We start from the raw sequence: 20,886 nt of genomic DNA, 5'->3' as shown, positions 1-20,886 counted from the left end.
GCTTGCGGGACACAAAGGGCCATTATTCCCTGCAGAAATGGCAAAAATGTCACATTTGAAAGCAAATTCTGGGGTTCTGATATGAGAAAGGCCCATGGCACAGACGGTGGGGTCCCATCAGCTGCCCACCAATCACCAAGAGTGATACCCCCCATCGTAATACACCAGAGCCATGAATATCCTGTATAAACCAGGGGTCCACAACCTTTCAACACAAGCACCATAAAAGTTCATGGAGGAGCCAAATAAGGGCTGTGATTGGCTATTAGGGGCCTCTATGCACCCTATCAGCTTACAGGGGCTTTATTTGGTAGGAAATCTTGTTTTTATTCAACCAAAACTTGCCCCCAAGTCAGGAATTCAAAAATAACTCCCTGGTTTGGGGGCACTGAGAGCAACATCCAAGGGGTTGGTGAGTCCCCGAGTAACTGGTTGGGGATCCCTGGTATAAACGGTGCTTAGTGATGTTATTAGTTATAATCGGTGCTTAGTGATGTAATTTCTGTCACATGACTCACTTAAATCCGTGTATTATAATAAATAAAGTACCCCCTGTTGTAAAGGAGGATATTAGAAGTCACCTTGGAGTTTCATGACCTTTATAAAAAAACTCTGCCTTTGGCTTCGTTCTTTTATATGGTCATGGAACTTATAGTATCCTTATATTTTACAATAGGGGGTACTTTATTCACTATATTTTTAATAATTTTATAAAAGGGGTTTTCACCATGGTGGCACTGCTGTTCCCCATCTGATCTGGCTGACTACTTTGTGACTCAAATAAAATGTAACAGTAGTCGCCTGTCCCTCAGCCTGCCTTCAGCCAGCCTCGTCCCAATCCCACAATTCCCTGCTGCACATGTGATGTCAATAAGGAACATTCCAGTGCAATGGATTGTGGGTTATGTAGTTCCTGCATGCTGTCTGTAAGCTGTGGGGAAGTTGTTACAATGTGTAACATCAGTGTTTTAGTCCCTCCTCCCCTGCCAGGATTTCAAATGATGCAGAAAGAGAAGAACTGTTTTGCAGCTGGATTTCAGGAACAGATGACAGTGATCGGGATCTCACATCAACAACAAACCCCCCCCCCCCCCCCGTGTGTGTTGGCGTGCATGCGCAGTTCGGCGCGGGGGGGTGTGAGATGCAAACCGATAGTTCATTACCCCCGTCACGTAATGACAAGCGGCGGGGGCAATGGAACCAGAGCACAGCACAGACTAGGGGTAGGCAGGAGAGACTTCCACCTGCATCATACAAAAGGGGATAATGGTCAAAGGGTGTGGAATTGCCTTTATTTATATCACCTTTAAGATAACTTTTAACATGCTACAGAATGTCCTATTCCTAGCAACTTTGCAATTGGTCTTGATTATTCAATTCTGATCATTTTTAAATTATTTTCTTCCTTTTCTACATCTTTCCAGCTTTCAATTGGGGGTCACTGACCCCGGCAGCTAAAAAACGATTGCTCTGTAAGCTTACCATTTTATTACTATTGTTACTTTGTATTCCTTATGTTTCTCCTATTTATATAGCAGTCTTTAATTTATATTACTGCCTGGTTGCTTAGGTCAACAAGACCCTAGCAACCAGATAGCTGCTGAAATTCCAAACTGCAGAGCTGCTGAACAAAAACCTAAACAACAGAAAAACCACATATAATAAAAAATGAAGACCAATTGCAAATAATCTCAGAATATTATTGTCTACATCTTACTAAAACCGTTAACGTTACAGGTGGACATTCTCCTTTAAAACAATAATATTTGTGCTGTTTCTCCCATAAACTGGGGGGGGGGGGATAAATAGCTTTGTTACATAATGGGGGGGTAAATCAATGTGCAGAGCAAAATGATGTTTGCTGCTTCTGTTTGAATGAGATGCATTGTGTTGGCTTGATGAAAAGCCACATTCTCCCGTCCCATCATGTGACTGGGGCCCCGGAGCCCTCCTAGGCCGGCCAGAGATGTGCTGATATGCCAGGGGACAAACAAAGCTAATTGCAGTCACACACCAGAATAGTCAAGAGCGTTTGAGAAGGTGCCAAAAATAAAGGTTGTTTTTGCTGAATGCTGAACTGGTGCGGGCTAATCATTTATACGGCTGTTTACTTTGTCCTCCCTTATCGAGTTTAACTTTAACCCGCTTTATAGAATGCTGAATTATAAAAGTACTGGCCTCTCGCTGCCAATTCCCTCCAATAACTCACCCATTTGTTTCAGCAGATCTCTTGTTGGCACCTACACGGGCAAATCCGCCCGGATAAAGAGGGACCTGCATTTCCACTATGATTTAAGGGTCAAGTCATACAAAGCAATGACACTTTACTAAATGCTCTGGTTGTGCCTTAAGGTGGCCATACACGTTAAGATCCACTCGTTTGGTGAGGTTGCAGATCTCCTCCCAATATCCATACCTATGGGTGGGTGATATCGGGTAAATTTAGGCTAATTCAGTCATTTGGCCCTGGGACTAAATGATCGAATTAGAAAGCCGGTAATAGACGCAGTCGGTTCGAGCCAACGAGCCAATGCGGTCCCCGATCTGTAGAGATGTAGCGAACCTCACAAAACTTTGCGAACCCCATAGACTTCAATGGGAAGGCGAACTTTAAAACCTAGAAAAGCCATTTCTGGCCAGAAAACTGATTTTAAAGTTGTTTAAAGGGTGCCACGACCCGGGCAGTGACATGCAGGAGGGGGATCAAGGGCAAAAACTTCTCTGAAAAATACGTTGTTGACACAGCGTTGCGTTTTGTGCTGTAAAGGGCAAGAAATCACACTACATTTCTAAACTTGTGTAATAAACTGCTTTAAAACGTCCGGCGTCTACATGCCAATCAAGTCGTGTAAAGGTTACAGCCGGTTCACACGCAAAGACAAAACGCTGCAGTAGTGGATACGGAATATATTATTGCTGGTGGAAAAACGTCGCTCAGGTGATTTTATTGCAATTCACTACTATGTGTAACGTGTTTGGTGCACTACTATGTGTAACGTGTTTGGTGCACTACTATGTGTAACGTGTTTGGTGCACTACTATGTGTAACGTGTTTGGTGCACTACTATGTGTAACGTGTTTGGTGCACTACTATGTGTAACGTGTTTGGTGCACTACTATGTGTAACGTGTTTGGTGCACTACTATGAATAACAGCAAACAGCACTGGACACGTTAAAGAACAGTTAAATTAAAAAAAAAAAATGAATAATAAAAAAAAAGTAATCTCTGGTTGGTGCTGGGGGTGAACTACTAGGAGCAGCACACCAGTCCCCAACACAGCTAGACTAATAGCACTGGGCTCTATAAATTACAGTAGCAAAGTAAAGAAACACAAATAAAAAAAAATTATGTGTTAAACGGTGGTTGATGCTTAGTGCACTACTATGAGCAGCACACCTGTCTCCAACACACACAGACGGAGCTGCAGTACACAATGAAAAGAAGAGTAACAGTAATCAGAAAATAAAAGCAGTCCTTACAAGGACTATTGGGTTACAGCAGATGAGATCAGCAGGACAGCTGCCCACAGCAGCTACATACAGAGCAGTAGAAAGTAGATTACTAGTCAGCAAAGCTACCTAAACTGTCCCTCAAACCCCTGCACAGCTCTCTCCCTATGCTAACTCATCAAGCACACACAGGCAGAATGTAAAATGGCTGCCGGGCTTCGGTTTATATATGGAAGGGAGTGGTCCGGGGGTGGTCCAGGAGGGAGAGCTGCCTGATTGGCTGCCATGTATCTGCTGGCTCTGGGGTGAGAGGTCAAAATTTGGCTCCAGCTAAGGCGTACCCAAAATTGCGAACATCGCTAAAAGTTCGCGAACTTGCAAACACCCGATTTTCGTGCGAATTAGTTCTCCGGCGAACAGTTCGCAACATCTCTACCGATCTGACAAAATATTTTAACCTGTCCAATCGATATCTGCGCAGTACAGCAATGGCTAGCCTGACATGCCATTGCCTGTATACCTAGGTGGTGGGCCACATCAGGTTGACGAACTTACATTAGGAGCCAATGCAGACCAGGCCCATTTTAATAGGGGATAGGGGGCCCACAAGCACACAAATTTCTTTTCTTCATTTTGCCAATTGCCTGCTGGTACCAGCCCTGATGCAGACTGGTTCAGTAAGGTCTACACCTAGGGCCTTATACATTATTACATTCTTTTACATTATATCTCCAATTGTTTTTTTCCAGCCAGCCCAACAGAGACCTAGCTGACATGAGAGTCAGGGCCCTATACCCAGGTCAGTAAGTCAGTATTCTGACTCTCTATGTTCTCAGACTCAGTCTCAGACTTTACCCACAGCATTCATAATCGTGCCTCATACCTGCTGGGCTTTTATTGCACTACACAAGGGTACAAAGGCCAAGCAACCAAAGCCTGAAGTCCCTAGAAGTAGTCAGCCAGGGCCGGGCTTATAAACTGCGAGGCCCAATTGGGATCATTTTGGCGGAGCCCCCTACACAAGGTGTTGCCAGTTGGCACAGGGTTCCAGGGCTGGGTGGGCAAATAATCTTTGACCTCTCTTTCTCTTGATTCATTGGCCCCCAACATTTCATGGCACAATGTGGCCCCAAGCACTGGGCACTGACACACCAAGCATACTATATACAATATGAGACTTCCAAGCACACTATATACAGTGACAGACAGTGGGTACCCCGGGGTAGCAGTATGAATGCAGTGCCCACTTTGGGTTTTAAGTCCCAAAACACATAGCAACATTACTGGGGGCGGGCTGTACAGCTTTATGTGCTTATTCCCACTGGTGCGGAGCCCTGTTGGGCCCAATTGGTCCAATTGCCCTAAGGCTGGCCCTGTAGCCAGCTGCAGTTGGCTGGAAATGGGAAACTTTGGCTATGTTTGCCTTATGAGTCACTAGACTATTCTGCTGGTTATTCTTGTGCCTTAGAACATTAAAGAGCAAAATTCACATAAAGCATCACGTTCCCTTTAATCAATAGCAGCAACCTTGTGATATGGTTTCCCAGAAGAACATGGATGCCAGTTGGACGCTTAGAATTGGGCCAAGGCCGCAGGCTCCGGGACATGCCTACACCAGGCACGCTATTGTCAAAGGCTCATTGTTAGAGCGAGCAATTAATCCTGTCTATTCTTCTGAAGCTTCTAACCCAGGTCTCATACAATCACTGGCGATAAGTAGAACAAACAAGGTTAAAGGCAATGTTGTATCAGAATAAGGGGGGGTCCTATAATCTTCCCAACCTTGGAAAAATGTCATACTGAAAAGGGTCTAAATATACACGTCCTGATTTATATTATGTAAAAAATCTGCTTTCTTTTACTTTTAAAGGCCATTATACATTCTAATTTTCCTTAGAGTTTAGTACAGGGGAATCCCTATGCTGCCATAGTTTTATGGTATCTCTCTGTACAGGCTATGAGCAAACTTAGGGGGCTGTTCCTGCTGAATTGTGCTTGGTATAGGGGAATCCCTATGTGCCATAGGTTTATGGTATCTCTCTGTACAGGCTATGAGCAAACTTAGGGGGCTGTTCCTGCTGAATTGTGCTTAGTACAGGGGAATCCCTATGTGCCATAGTTTTATGGTATCTCTCTGTACAGGCTATGAGCAAACTTAGGGGGCTGTTCCTGCTTAATTGTGCTTAGTACAGGGGAATCCCTATGCTGCCGTAGTTTTATGGTATCTCTCTGTACAGGCTATGAGCAAACTTAGGGGGCTGTTCCTGCTGAATTGTGCTTAGTACAGGGGAATCCCTATGTGCCATAGTTTTATGGTATCTCTCTGTATAGGCTATGAGCAAACTTAGGGGGCTGTTCCTGCTGAATTGTGCTTAGTACAGGGGAATCCCTATGTGCCATAGTTTTATGGTATCTCTCTGTACAGGCTATGAGCAAACTTAGGGGGCTGTTCCTGCTTAATTGTGCTTAGTACAGGGGAATCCATATGCTGCCATAGTTTTATGGTATCTCTCTGTACAGGCTATGAGCAAACTTAGGGGGCTGTTCCTGCTGAATTGTGCTTAGTACAGGGGAATCCCTATGTGCCATAGTTTTATGGTATCTCTCTGTACAGGCTATGAGCAAACTTAGGGGGCTGTTCCTGCTGAATTGTGCTTAGTACAGGGGAATCCCTATGTGCCATAGTTTTATGGTATCTCTCTGTACAGGCTATGAGCAAACTTAGGGGGCTGTTCCTGCTTAATTGTGCTTAGTACAGGGGAATCCATATGCTGCCATAGTTTTATGGTATCTCTCTGTACAGGCTATGAGCAAACTTAGGGGGCTGTTCCTGCTGAATTGTGCTTAGTACAGGGGAATCCCTATGTGCCATAGTTTTATGGTATCTCTCTGTACAGGCTATGAGCAAACTTAGGGGGCTGTTCCTGCTGAATTGTGCTTAGTACAGGGGAATCCCTATGTGCCATAGTTTTATGGTATCTCTCTGTACAGGCTATGAGCAAACTTAGGGGGCTGTTCCTGCTGAATTGTGCTTAGTACACGGGAATCCCTATGCTGTTCCTGTTATATATAATTAATCTATAATCTATATTCCTTGCCCATGAGTCCATCACAGCAGGGACCGGTGGCTTGTTTAGAATTTCCAGATACCGCATCCACGTGCCTAGAAGGGGCATCAGCAGATGGAGTTTTTAGTCCGGAAAGTCTGACTGGGGTCTAGTCTGTAAAAACTGCCCCCAGTTCTTTTCTCTGTGTTGGAAATCCCTACCCTCGGGGCTATTTCTAGAAATAAAACTGACTTGTGCTAATTGCGGTATATCCATCTATTCTAACATTTGCTATTTGTGTGCAGAGATAAATGCCAGTTACAAATATACAAGGGATAATTCCAGTTGGCAGGCAGCGGATAAAGCTGGGGGTGCCAGGGCAGTGTGTGATGCTGTGCCATTGTGAAAGCTCAATAATAGGTTTATTTTAGGTTGGCTCCTAGTGTCACAACTGGCAGGCAAGCGAGCTCAGCGGGTAAACAAACATGGATGTCGGGCAATTTCTGTAAAGAATCCTACTGTTTATTTTCCATAAATCATCTGCACTCAGATCAAGGAACATATGTGCATTACGGGGCATATTTATTACAGTGTGTAAGCCAGCATCATCGGTGATATTGCCTATAGCAACCAATCTGATCTTTGCTTTTGTTGTCTATCCTGTAGGTGACTGTTCCAATCTAATTGCTGATTGGTTGCTATGGGTAACATCACCGGTGATGCTGGCTTATACACTGTAATAAATATGCCCCCCTAGTGTAATGTAAGGTTTCAGTTATTATAATTATTATGGAAATCAGTGCAATCTGATATCCTTGTAATTTACAGTAGGGGGTACATTATCCCTTATAATACACGAGTGACTCAGCCTGCAGCCTTGTGCCTTTATATGGGCACAGAGCCCCTCAGTGACTGCTAATATCCTTATCATTTACAGTAGGGGGTACATTATCCCTTATAATACATGAGTGATACTCAGAGTTCCCTGTATAACTCAGCCTGCAGCCTTGTGCCTTTATATGGGCACAGAACCCCTCAGTGACTTCTAATATCCTTATCATTTACAGTAGGGGGTACATTATCCCTTATAATACATGAGTGATACTCAGAGTTCCCTGTATAACTCAGCCTGCAGCCTTGTGCCTTTATATGGGCACAGAACCCCTCAGTGACTGCTAATATCCTTATCATTTACAGTAGGGGGTACAGTATCCCTTATAATACATGAGTGATACTCAGAGTTCCTTGTATAACTCAGCCTGCAGCCTTGTGCCCTTAAATGGGCACAGAACCCCTCAGTGACTGCTAATATCCTTATCATTTACAGTAGGGGGTACATTATCCCTTATAATACATGAGTGATACTCAGAGTTCCCTGTATAACTCAGCCTGCAGCCTTGTGCCTTTATATGGGCACAGAACCCCTCAGTGACTGCTAATATCCTTATCATTTACAGTAGGGGGTACATTATCCCTTATAATACATGAGTGATACTCAGAGTTCCCTGTATAACTCAGCCTGCAGCCTTGTGCCTTTATATGGGCACAGAACCCCTCAGTGACTGCTAATATCCTTATCATTTACAGTAGGGGGTACATTATCCCTTATAATACATGAGTGAAACTCAGAGTTCTCTATAATATAACTCAGGGTACAGTCAGTGAGAGATACTGGCCTTATATAATCTATACTTTCCTTATACAGGTGTAGAGAGCACTAACAGTTATTACATTGCAGGTTTACAACATCCGCGTGTGTAGCAGCTCCCCGCTGAGTGCAATTGTCATTCTGTGTTTATTCTCCCAATCATGGCAGAGTATCCAGGTCTCCGTGACCTTGGCGCCGGTTGCAGAACAATCTATGGAGAGGGTGAAGTGTTCCTCATTATTTTCCCTCGGCCTGACAGCCCCATCAACCAGCACCAGTTTCTAACAAGGGAAACCATGAAGGGAGCGTACCTAGTGATTTTAATCTAGATTTCCTTTGATATGATTACATTCCTTCACAGAGAAGAATTTCATGGGTTTATAACCCATGAACAGGAGCTCATGTATAAATATGGCTTCTGGACAGGGTCGGACTGGGGCACCAGTTGCCCCTCCCCTGGGGCGGTAGCTGCCTCAGAGATCACATAACCAGAAATAATGCAGCTCTAACTGTAACAGGAAGTAGTGTGGGAGCAAAAGGCAGAACTCTGCCCATTCATTGGCTGATGGGGCCTAGCATGTATGTGTGCCTTGGCTTGTTTGTGTGCACTGTGACTCCTATGATCCCAGGGGGCGGACCTTAGTACTTAAAATGGCAGTTTCCTATTTAGGATTACCCAATAGCACATACGGCTAAAAAAGTATATTTATATGAAAATGGTTTATTTAGATAAAGCAGGGTTTTACATATAAAACAACATGATGTGGCCAAGTAGGCCATTAGTATGGCATCTGTCTGTTTGGTAAGCAAGCTGTTTGGTCAAATAGTTTAGAACAGTGCTGTCCAACTGGCGGCCCGCGGGCCGCATGCGGCCCGCGACCCCCCTCTGTGTGGCCCCCCACCTGCCTGGCTGCTTTGATGGCTTACCTTTGTGTAAGCTTTAAATGGTATCAGTACTGTGATTAAATGCCCCCCTGCATGGTTCTCACCTCAGATTCAGGCTGTAATCAGGCTGTATTGTTTAAAAATGTAATCCCCTGTGTTGTTCACACCTTTTAATCTCTGCATTGTTCACCCCCTGCAGTGTTCACACCTCAGGCTCAGGCTGTAATCACCCATATTGTTCCCCTGTTCACACCTCAGGAGCAGTAGAAACCCACAAATAATCCCTGCACACTACAAAAAGAACATATACTAAGGTGGTACTGCAATTAAAAAGTTTTTTAATATATAGTTATTGTGCAGACTGTAGGAGCAGTGCCAGCATTGTGTCACTGTATGTGCCATACACACAGGCATCATAGGGCAAGCAGAGTATGGCACACACAGGCAGGGTAGGGAAGGCAGAGTATGGCACACACAGGCAGAGTATGGCACAAACCAACCAAGAATGGCAAACACAGTGAAAGTATGGCACACACAGGCAGGGTAGGGCAGGCAGAGTATGGCACACATAGGTCAAGTATGGCACAAACCAGCCAAGTATGGCACATAGGCAGGGTAGGGAAGGCAGAGTATGGCACACACAGGCAGGGTAGGGAAGGCAGAGTATGGCACACACAGGCAGAGTATGGCACACACAGGCAGCATAGGGAAGGCAGAGTATGGCACACACAGGCAGAGTATGGCAGGTTTTTGCTGTACTACAACCATTAATATGGGTATGGTCATGTGATAACATGGGTGTGGTTTCAAGTGGGTGCGGTTTCAAAAAGGGGAGTGGTCAAAACTGGCTTCCATTATCGGCCCTCCACCACGTAGGTTGGAAAAATTCCGGCCCTCGGTACAACAGAAGTTGGACAGCACTGGTTTAGAACATTGGTTCCAGTCGAGGGGCTTTTGAGTATTTGGATGGGGTGCCCCATAGCTCAAGGTTATAGTCATATGTAGACTTTACTATATTGGCCAAATCTTGCTATAATAGACCATGAAGCTGGTTTCTAATGAAGGAAATACATATTCTTCTTAAATTTCTCCTTACTGGACATTACCCAGGGCTGTGAGCCCTCTAGAGCCCTACAGTTTGGAGACCACTACTGTTAAAGATCAGCCACTGAATGGCCACCTTTAGTATTCAGCTTGATCCAACTGGGCCAGCATCAGGACGTGGCTGGTAATGGAGAATATTGATAATCTGGTGGGCTGGATACCACCCAATAGGGTTGATTCGCTAAAGTGCGATAAGCGGTATCGCATGCTTTTTTTGCGTTAAAATTGACGGAAAGTATTATCACATATCGCATGTGTTAAATAGAGCGCAACCGAATGCGTTAATTTCAACGCATTGCGTTCATTAGCGCGCAGAAATAACACTAACGCATGATTCACAAACACTTAGACGCGCTAAATATCGCATTAGTCTGTGCGAAAATTAACCCCTACTTGGGGCAGGCGGTAATTATAGAAAAGTACAGTTCATGAGCTTTTGGCAACACAATAAGGACTTTGCAGTGGGATTTATTCAAGTCTGTGTTGGCCCCAGAGTGATGCTGCCGCCAGTTTGCAGAGAAATGGGCATTTTCAGTACAGTAGTTTTCCGAAAGTAATGGCGTGTTTGGCTAATATGGCGTGCGTTTTTTCGCTCGCGGTGACAATTTGTGCGCGCTGCGTTAATTAGCGTACGTTGCGTCAAATACCGCATGAAAATAGTCTTCGCAACTTAAATAACGCAAGCAGCATCGCGTCTAAATTAAAGCAAGTATGCTTTTAGTGAATCGTGTATTAAGCTGCGAAAAATAACGCACCTTAGTGAATCAGCCCTAATGACTCAGTACTCAATGACTTCGGCCAATGACTCCATAGTGCCACAGTAAGTTGTTCTTAGCCAAACCAATATCCGATTTTGTCCAGTCAGCTGTAGAGCAATCCTAACGTCGTCCATTAGAAGCTTCAATTTTTGTGCAACAAAATTCCACCCTCAGAAAGCAGTCTGACATTGTTATTGTGTTCTGCAAACAAATGGTCTGGAAAGCAAACACATTAACTGTTCAGGCTTCCGCCATGGTGTAACATGAGCCCTTTTTATATTCTGTTTGGGATTCTGTGAGTATTGGAATGCGTTGCAGCCAGGAGTTCCATGAGCGGACTTACCCTCTGTTTGCACAGAGCAGCACTAGGGATAAGTAGGGGAAGCAAAAAGGGCTTTCATGATAAAACTGATAATATGTACCAGTAGGGCTACACTGACCAAACATGGTGGATTGTTAGTATAACAATATTGGTGACACTTTTGTAGGTTATAGTATAGTTCTAGGTTGTGGCACAGAAAAAACATGAGGGTTGGGAGTGACGGGGTACCTGGGAAACTGTGGCATTGGGATGTGGTATTGGTGGGTGGTATCAGTACATCTAATTCTATAGACATTTCCAGCAAGGTGAAAGCCTCACCTAGTCTATCTAGGGAGCTATGTGACCACCAAACAGGCCCTACTTCTACAGGGCAAATCTATAGGGTAAAACTATTGCCTGTTTTACTCTGCATCTCAAATGTACCCCCCAAGATCTATTATGGGACAGACTTCCAGCTTGGAATGGATCCATCCACCTGACCTTTCTTCTGTGCTGGGCTGCAGGTTTCCACCCCCAGCCTCCTGTTATTCAACATAGGCTTGTTTATGTGCAATTTCATTGCCCAATTAACAACAGCCCAAACCATTGATTTAATAACTTAAGGCGGCCTTACACGGGCTGATTTAAGCTGCCAATTCAAGTCATTCAGAGCAATTTGGCAGCTTATCTGTCTGTGTTTGGGAACTCCCGATGAGCTTCCTGACCGATATCTGGCCAAAAATTGTTTTAGGTGTCGACTGGGCAGGTATGATTTTCCCTTCGGATTGGGGATTTCATTGTAATTTGAATGTTTAGCCCAATATCCTGGTCATTTAGTCCAATATCGCCAAGCTTAGGTGGGCATATCAGGAGAAAGATCTAAACGTGTATGGCCACCTATAGGTAAATGCCAGTTCCATTGGTTCAATCACTTTGCCCTCAGGGAAAATGAGCCTGGGGCAGGAAGATCTGCCCCTTCCTATTAGTATATTACCGTGCCAGTGTGCACATATAGGGCAGGAATTTATATTTAAGGAAATTACATTTGGAGTTACCATAATTAGTGCAAATGTTACTATGGAATGTTACACAGGAACACCTTTTATACACAAAGCAAGATAAAAACACTTTTTCAATCCTGAATTTTTCACTCTGACGACCCTTTATATAATCTCCCACTAGTAAAAGGGATACTATTATCACAGAATTTCTTCCTTTTTTTGTTTGATCCCATTTAATTTTTAACCAAAGCTTTTATTGCACGATTTACCCTAAGATTTTGGTGGAATATAGGAATTTTAAAAGCTCCATGGTTTTGTTTGCTCTGCTTCACCTGAGCCATTCTTATCTCTCCCAGTCATAGGTCAATCCATCACAGGTGTCTCTAGGCAGCAGTACGTATATCAGTTTTATTTTTAAATTGACCGTTCCATGGGTCACGCACAGTGGCTTCGGGATAAGCCCTATTTTTTCTCTCGACAGTATCCCTTTATTTTTAATTATTGCCCCTTTGGCTAAATAATTTCCAACATCAGCCTGTAGGCATGTTATTTGGATTTGGATTACTGACCCACTTCCAGAGGTTAACTGCTGTCCCGTGATCTTTATGACTCAGTAGATGAGTCACAGTGTTGTGATTATGGGCGCGCTAGTGGCACAAACACCCTGTTGCACGCCCAGCACACTCAGGTGCTTTAAAGGCTCCTATAAAAAATATTTTTTTCCTGCCATTTAACCTTCTTCTCTTCTTCAAGGGCGATTGACCTGTGGAGAGGGGAAAGCTCTGAATTAAGGGAAGGTCATCTCCCTTACACTCCATTTTGATAAAATAATTTAAATTTTAAAATAATACCTTTTTTCTCTGTAATAATAAAACAGTACCTGTACTTGATCCCAACTAAGATATAATTACCCCTTATTGGGGGCAGAACAGTCCTATTGGGTTTATTTAATGGTTAAATGATTCCCTTTTCTCTGTAATAATAAAACAGTACCTGTACTTGATCCCAACTAAGATATAATTACCCCTTATTGGGGGCAGAACAGTCCTATTGGGTTTATTTCATGGTTAAATGATTCCCTTTTCTCTGTAATAATAAAACAGTACCTGTACTTGATCCCAACTAAGATATAATTACCCCTTATTGGGGGCAGAACAGCCCTATTGGGTTTATTTCATGGTTAAATGATTCCCTTTTCTCTGTAATAATAAAACAGTACCTGTACTTGATCCCAACTAAGATATAATTACCCCTTATTGGGGGCAGAACAGCCCTATTGGGTTTATTTCATGGTTAAATGATTCCCTTTTCTCTGTAATAATAAAACAGTACCTGTACTTGATCCCAACTAAGATATAATTACCCCTTATTGGGGCAGAACAGCCCTATTGGGTTTATTTCATGGTTAAATGATTCCCTTTTCTCTGTAATAATAAAACAGTACCTGTACTTGATCCCAACTAAGATATAATTACCCCTTATTGGGGCAGAACAGCCCTATTGGGTTTATTTCATGGTTAAATGATTCCCTTTTCTCTGTAATAATAAAACAGTACCTGTACTTGATCCCAACTAAGATATAATTACCCCTTATTGGGGCAGAACAGCCCTATTGGGTTTATTTAATGGTTAAATGATTCCCTTTTCTCTGTAATAATAAAACAGTACCTGTACTTGATCCCAACTAAGATATAATTACCCCTTATTGGGGGCAGAACAGCCCTATTGGGTTTATTTAATGGTTAAATGATTCCCTTTTCTCTGTAATAATAAAACAGTACCTGTACTTGATCCCAACTAAGATATAATTACCCCTTATTGGGGGCAGAACAGCCCTATTGGGTTTATTTCATGGTTAAATGATTCCCTTTTCTCTGTAATAATAAAACAGTACCTGTACTTGATCCCAACTAAGATATAATTACCCCTTATTGGGGGCAGAACAGCCCTATTGGGATTATTTAATGGTTAAATGATTCCCTTTTCTCTGTAATAATAAAACAGTACCTGTACATGATCCCAACTAAGATATAATTACCCCTTATTGGGGGCAGAACAGCCCTATTGGGTTTATTTCATGGTTAAATGATTCCCTTTTCTCTTTTGATAACCCATGGTAACCAATTAGATGTTGGCTTTCAAGCAGCTATCCAGTAAATGCTACCTGTTGATTGGTTGCTATGGGTTGGAAGGACTCTTTAGGGCTTTATCTTGGGTAAATACTGATGCGCTACATTGGAGCTAAGCTAACGAGGCCAATGTTATTGCTGGAATGTTTATTACATTTATTTCACTTGCTTTTCCAAGCAATCCTGTATCTAAGCACTATTTAGCAGGTTTACCCTCCCATTCCAGTACATTATAAATATGTGGATGTGGTGCTGAATATGTGCACTGGTTAATCACAAGCACGTGGTCATTACCCCCCCACCCCCAATCCACGGGAGAACAATCTGAACCACATTAATGACTTTATACGCGGCTCCAATTAGCAAGGGCAGGAGTCATAAGACTTCATGGCAGTTTGGGCCTATTAGCCAGGACTCTGCTCGGCCTCATATGAAATCAGTAAGTGTGCAACCAGGCGTGCAATAGTGATATATTCACTCAGGGCAGGAAATGGACCCGTCTGGAAATGGAACAATCTATTATTGAAGGCAAAAAGGATTAGGACATGAATTAGTTCCAAGAGTTTGTATGTTCTCCTCAGGTGGGTGCTCACTGGGTGCTCCAGGCAGGCTCAATGGCTCCTGATAAAACTCACACTAGTGTTTGTGAATGTGATAGGGGTCTTAGATTGTAAGCTCTGTGGGCGGGGACTGATGGGAATGATGTATAATCATCTAGGGATGCCAACTGGCTATTAGGTTCCAGGCCCAAGCAACACAAACCATGTGTCATGCAAGTTGTATTTATAGGGAAAAAGGCTGACATGCAACTTCCAGAAAGAAGAAAATACAATTATAAAAGGTGAAAACCTGTCCCAAAAACAACAGGTAGTGACGACAGGGGCTCAGTACCCAAGCGCTGTTACCTGATGTACATAAACAGGAGAGTACGACACAGGGCAGGGAGTGGGTGTGAGAAAAACAATTAGTAACGCAATTTGTTGCAATAAAATCTCTTGTGCGATTGCACTGACCTTTTCCCTGCAGATCCGTGCCGCCATAGCACGTGTGCCCTGTTACTAGCACTGTCGGTGAGTTATCGGCATCTCGCACACACACAGTATTTCTGAAGGAGAACAGAATGTTATAACAGTGTTACTATTATTGTTATTATTTAGTTAGTGATAATACATTGTTACCATTGGTCCCTGCCCCAGTGAGCTTACAATCTAAGGTCTCTATCACATTCCCATCAGTCCCTGCCCCAGTGAGCTTACAATCTAAGGTCCCTATCCCATTCCCATCAGCCCCTGCCCCAGTGGAGCTTACAATCTAAGGTCCCTATCCCATTCCCATCAGTCCCTGCCCCAGTGAGCTTACAATCTAAGGTCCCTATCACATTCCCATCAGTCCCTGCCCCAGTGAGCTTACAATCTAAGGGCCCTATCCCATTCCCATCAGTCCCTGCCCCAGTGAGCTTACAATCTAAGGTCCCTATCACATTCCCATCAGTCCCTGCCCCAGTGAGCTTACAATCTAAGGTCCCTATCACATTCCCATCAGTCCCTGCCCCAGTGAGCTTACAATCTAAGGGCCCTATCCCATTCCCATCAGTCCCTGCCCCAGTGAGCTTACAATCTAAGGTCCCTATCCCATTCCCATCAGTCCCTGCCCCAGTGGAGCTTACAATCTAAGGGCCCTATCACATTCCCATCAGTCCCTGCCCCAGTGAGCTTACAATCTAAGGTCCCTATCACATTCCCATCACTCCCTGCCCCAGTGGAGCTTACAATCTAAGGTCCCTATCACATTCCCATCAGTCCCTGCCCCAGTGAGCTTACAATCTAAGGTCCCTATCACATTCCCATCGGTCCCTGCCCCAGTTGAGCTTACAATCTAAGGTCCCTATCCCATTCCCATCAGTCCCTGCCCCAGTGAGCTTACAATCTAAGGTCCCTATCACATTCCCATCAGTCCCTGCCCCAGTGAGCTTACAATCTAAGGTCCCTATCCCATTCCCATCAGTCCCTGCCCCAGTGAGCTTACAATCTAAGGCCCCTATCCCATTCCCATCAGCCCCTGCCCCAGTGAGCTTACAATCTAAGGTCCCTATCACATTCCCATCAGCCCCTGCCCCAGTGAGCTTACAATCTAAGGCCCCTATCCCATTCCCATCAGCCCCTGCCCCAGTGAGCTTACAATCTAAGGTCCCTATCCCATTCCCATCAGTCCCTGCCCCAGTGATCTTACAATCTAAGGTCCCTATCACATTCCCATCAGTCCCTGCCCCAGTGAGCTTACAATCTAAGGCCCCTATCCCATTCCCATCAGTCCCTGCCCCAGTGAGCTTAAAATCTAAGGGCCCTATCACATTCCAAAAACATACTGGTAGGTCTCCTGGCACCTTTGGCCCCATTGTGTATTGTGTTACGCAAATTAGATTGTATGGTGGGAAGGGACTGATAAAATGCATTAACCTAGCGGCCTTATTTATGAAGCCAGGGGCAATGATAAAAGGGGAAGACACAATTAAATGTGAAGAAGTTTTATTAAAAGGGGTTGTTCACCTTTGAGTTAACTTTTAGTACGATGTAGAGAGTGATATTCTGAGACAAACTGCAATTGGTCTTCATTTTTTATTACTTGCAGTTTTTTAATTATTTCAGTTTTTGTTCGGCAGCTCTCCCGTTTGGAGTCCCAGCAGCTATTTGGTTGCTAGAATCCAAATTACCTTAGCAACCAGGGTGGGGTTTGGATGAGAGGCTGGTATATGAATAGGAGAGGACAATAACAATTAAGCTGTAGTTTCGCAGAGCAATAGTTTCTTGGCTGCCGGGGTCAGTGACCCCCGTTTGAAAGCTGCAAAGAGTTAGAAGAAGAAGTCAAACTATAGAAAATAAATAATGAAGACCAATTGAAAAGTTGCTTAGAATGGGCCATTCTATAACACCCCTTTAAAGTGCTGCCGTCTCTTTAAGAGTCGCAGTGCAAGGAGTACACGTAACCCACGCAGCGCCGCCCCCTCTGGGTGATGCAACAGGCAGTCACTCAGCAGTTTACAAGCAGTTGCATTAAGTGTGAAGCAATTTCCCTTCAACATAAACCCAAATAAATAACCCCAGGATATCCTGAGTGAGGCGCCGGCTATACACAACTTGCTTTTATTCTCAATTGCTTTGATATTGTTTCATGGAAATTATACCAACATGAAGCTACTGACCGACTGCACTGGTTTCTGTACAGCCATGCAGTATGCGGCTACATTAATGCATCCATAGGCAGGTTCTGATTGGCCAGTGTGGACAGCCAATCAGATACGAGGCAAGGCCATTCTTTGGGATCTATACATGAGTCAGCAGTTGGTCATTTGAAGGGCAGCGTTATACTCAAGCCAAGAATCCCTGGGAATTTCCCGGATTGGTTTAATTCATAGGAAATATAGTTCCTAAAGGGGAACTCCACCCAAACACAACTTTAGCTTTTTGAAAAGTAAACATAATTTCAAGCAACTGTGCAATATACATCAGTTAAAAAATATGCAGCCTTTTCATGATGTTTTATAATAATAATAATAATAATAACAATAATAATAAATAATAATAATAATAATAATAATAATATTTTAACATAATAATATGGTTTGGAACAGTTCCCTAAGCCCCACCCCCTGTTCCCTAAGCCCCGCCCCCTATTCCCTTGCTGATTGGCTGACTACTTTGTGACTCAAATAAAATGTAACAGTAGTCGTCTGTCCCTCAGCCTTCAGCCTGCCTCCTCCCAATCCCACAATCCCCTGCTGCACACGTGATGTCAATAAGGAAAGGAACATCCCAGTGCAATGCATTGTGGGTTATGTAGTTCCTGCATGCTGCCTGTAAGCTGTGGGGAAGTTGTTACAATTTGTAACATCAGTGTTTTAGTCCCTCCTCCCCTGCCAGGATTTCAAATGATGCAGAAAGAGTAGAACTGTTTTGCAGCTGGATTTCAGCATATAAAATGGTATTTATTCCTACTGTTTGAAGGAACAGATTACAGGGATAGGGATATTAGGGGTTTCTGTGTTGTGTTGGGATCAAATTTTGGTTCAGAAGCCGGAGTTCCCCTTTAAAAAACAGTAATTCTCACCTCTGTGTGTGTAAATGGTGCCGGGCCGAAGACAATGCAGTGTATTTAGCCCCCCCTTCCCTTACCCAAATACACAGGACTTGGATACGACAAGGAATCTGCCAGATATTTCCAAACTTATTTTGCAATAATTTGCATTTTGCCAGGAAACACATGGGAGGTATCTGTCTATGACCCAAATGGAAAGATTACATCTGGAGCTACTCTCTCTGTCTGGCTAAACGGCTTGACTTCTTGCTGCTATGCCTGGGAACCCTCACTTAGTAACATGGCTGCAAGTACGTACTACTGCTGTAGCCCCTAGCAACCATTTGGATGCCGCTTGATTATTCTAGACCTAAGGTTAAGGCTGAAAATGACTATACATGCAATAGGCCTAAAGTTGGGCACACACCAAACAAGCCCATTTTTACCTTATGTGCCTATAAACAAGGAGGGTATAATCAAGATGATCCAATCATTTGGACCCTGGGTAAAAAACTGGATTACAATGGGAATGCTGAGTCACATTAAAACAAGATTTTAGATACTACAGGTAGATACTACAGGTCGTTGGACAATTAGCTGCCAGATATCGGTTGGACAGGCCTTTGGGTGGGCCCCATGCACAGGCCAATAAGCTTCCAACTCAGTCTGAAGGGGCTTAAATCAACCAGCCATGTAGCCATGAGCGTTTTATAGTCCATTGGTTCATTGGTCTTGGTTATTCCTGTCTGTATCCAACACCCTGGTCATCACTGAGATTGGCCATGGTCTATTTTTCTGCTTTAAAATTGGTCTTTGTCCAGTTTTGAACCAGGCTGTCGAGTTCACCCCCTGTTCAAACCATATATTCTTTTCTGTTGGCACAGACCAGCAAAACTTAATCCCCTTAATCCAGGGGTCCCCAACCTTTCTTACTCGTGAGCTACAGTCAAATGTAAAAAGCCTTGGGGAGCAACACAAGCACCATAAAAGTTCATGGAGGAGCCAAATAAGGGCTGTGATTGGCTATTAGGGGCCTCTATGCACCCTATCAGCTTACAGGGGCTTTATTTGGTAGGAAATCTTGTTTTTATTCAACCAAAACTTGCCCCCAAGTCAGGAATTCAAAAATAACTCCCTGGTTTGGGGGCACTGAGAGCCACATCCAAGGGGTTGGGGAGCAACATGTTGCCCCTGAGCTACTGGTTGGGGATCACTGCCTTAATCTGTGCTTTGTCGTTGGGTATAACCAAACCCTACTTTCGCCAATGTCTCCTTCAGTTCCTGACCATTTGCTTTTCATTGAGTTGGGGCAAATTTCATTAAATAAAAAGCTTAAAAACTTTGGACTCCTTTAAAGGGAGACTCTTGTTATTGTTTTCAGTGCAAACATTGCAAGCTTTTTTTGTTTAAAACTTGAGCAAATGAACTGGAACCGAGTCGTGGGTCACTGCTCTCCCGAAATTAAATCTGTTTCCTAAGTTCTTCATGGTGCGGACAACTCCAATGAGTGTATAACAACAAACATTGCACTTGGTTAATTATTCTTCCATGTTTAACCTTCAGCTCCCTTGCTAATATCGATCATGTACACACGGAGGTGCCACTGTAAACACTGAGAGTTACAGTACAATGCAACACAGGTGTGAGGGGAACAATACATCAGTTTCGCTATCCATTGTGTGCCCATTGCAGTCATTGGAAGTGGTGTATGTACATAGTTACTAGTTACAATAGTACATAGTCCCCCAACTTTACACCTTAAGGTGTCCATACACTGTAAGATCTGATCGTTTGGTGAAGTCACCAAATGAGCAGATTTTCTCCCTCAGGCCAAACGATCGAAATAATCCAGATAGGCATCTCAGCGGCCCTTGATCTGATGATAAATCAAACCTGCCCAATCAAGATCTGCCCAATTTTAGGCCAGATCTCAGTTGGGGTTGCCCGTACACAGGCAAATAAGCTGCCGAATCTGTCTGAAGGACCTGAAAATCTGCCCGTGTATGGCCACCCTTAGATGAAATTGATAGCTAGTTCTACAGTAAATGGTTCAAAACATAAGAACTTAAGGTCCCCATACACGGGCAGACTGTAGCTGCTGATATGGGTCCCTTGGACCGATTCGGCAGCTTATCTGCCCGTGTAGGGGCAGAAACGAGGAGCCTGGCCGACCGATATCTGGCCTGAAATTGGCCAGATCTCGATTGGCCAGGTTAGAAAATTCAGTCGGATCGGGGACCGCATCGGCTCGTTGATGCGATGCCCGAACCGACTGCCCCTTGCCGGCAGTATAATTCAATTGTTTTGCCGAATTATTGTTTTTTTTTTAACTACACGCTCCCCAATATCGCCCACCCGTAGGTGGGGATATCGGGTGCAGATCCGCTCACTTGGCGATCTCGCATGTATGGGGACCTTTAGAAGGACAACCTTTGGCGTTGCTGTAAGTTGAGCTTTAACAACCACAAGTGAAGGGCAGTTTGTTGGACAG

Source organism: Xenopus tropicalis, chromosome 6, assembly GCF_000004195.4.
Source record: "Xenopus tropicalis strain Nigerian chromosome 6, UCB_Xtro_10.0, whole genome shotgun sequence".
In the NCBI taxonomy this organism is placed as follows: Eukaryota; Metazoa; Chordata; class Amphibia; order Anura; family Pipidae; genus Xenopus; species Xenopus tropicalis.
Note: the sequence above shows the minus strand (reverse complement) of the source record.